The following is a 1393-nucleotide window of genomic DNA, read 5'->3' as shown; positions in this document are numbered from 1 at the left end:
AATATACAACCACAAATTAAACATAAATACAACAACACCACAATGTCTTGGAGAAAACAGACCATGACAGTCCACCCAAAAAAGTAAGATAAGGTAGTAGAAACAAGAGACAAAGATACAAACCCAAAAAACATCACTGAGGAAGAAGCAACATTAGAACTCCCTGGTAAGGAATTCAGAAGAATTATTTTTGGGTACCTTCAACAGATTGAGACACAGATCAAGGAAAAATTGACAAGATGAAGCAAAACACAGAGAAAACTATAGAACAATTTAGGGAAATAGTACAAGAACAAATTGACAAAACAAAAAAAATTAAAAATGATACAAAAACAACAAACAGAAATCCAGAAGATTAATACTAAGATTTCAGAAATAAGAAATTGAATGGGTAAATCAGTAGAATCAATAAATGGAAGGCAGAATTAATGAGATTGAAGACAAATACCTCAATACTACTTTGTTAAGAGATCAATCACACAAAAGATCAAATCATAATGAAGAAAGCCTTAGATTCATGTGGGATACCATCAAGAGGAATAACCTATGTGTAATCAGAATTCCAGAACAGGAAGAGACAGATAAAACCACAGAGAAAATTGTTGAAGATTTGTTGGAAGAGAATTTCCCTAATATGATGAAAGATGAGACTATCTCCATTCAGGAAGTCCAATGAACCCCAAACAGGATAGACCCCAAAAGAAAATCATCAAGATATATCATCATCAAATTCACCATAACTGAAGACAAAGAAAGAATCCCGAAAGAAATACAGGGAAAAAAGTAGCTATAGGGCAGTTCTACTATGCTATGAGATGCTATGAGTTAGAAGTGACTGGATGGAAGTGGATTTGGTTTTGATATAGCTTAATCATTTCACTTAAGATGAAATGATAAGGTTTTTGCATTCAATTGTTGAAGAGTGATCCTGTATTAGTTATGCTTCCCTTAATCTTCTAACTAATAGCTAGAGTTGGAAGATGACTACTGTAACAATATCCATACAGGTCAAATCTAGATTGCTACTGATAGTTAATTGGTGCCATTTATACCAGAGCAAGTTTGCTTTGTTTATTCTTCCAACTGGTAGGTGTGATTAAAAGTTCCAATTGATGACTCAAAAGCAATGAGGATAAAAAGATCAGATTTGTTAATGGAAACCAGTTTTAAAGAGTTTTAAACAAAAGCAATGAGGATATGCTAAAGACACACAACCAAATACTATGCAGCATTAAAGAATAACAATGAATCTGCCAAACACCTCATAACATGAATGAACCTAGAGAACATTATGTTGAATGAAATAAGCCAATCACAAAAAGACAAATATTGTATGAGACCACTACTGTACAAAGTCAAGAAAAGGTTTACACACAGAAAGAATCATTCTTTG

This window comes from Orycteropus afer, unplaced genomic scaffold (assembly GCF_000298275.1).
Source record: "Orycteropus afer afer isolate SDZICR_OR568_19922 unplaced genomic scaffold, OryAfe1.0 scaffold00419, whole genome shotgun sequence".
NCBI classification, from domain to species: Eukaryota; Metazoa; Chordata; class Mammalia; order Tubulidentata; family Orycteropodidae; genus Orycteropus; species Orycteropus afer.
This window is presented reverse-complemented; position numbering follows the sequence as displayed.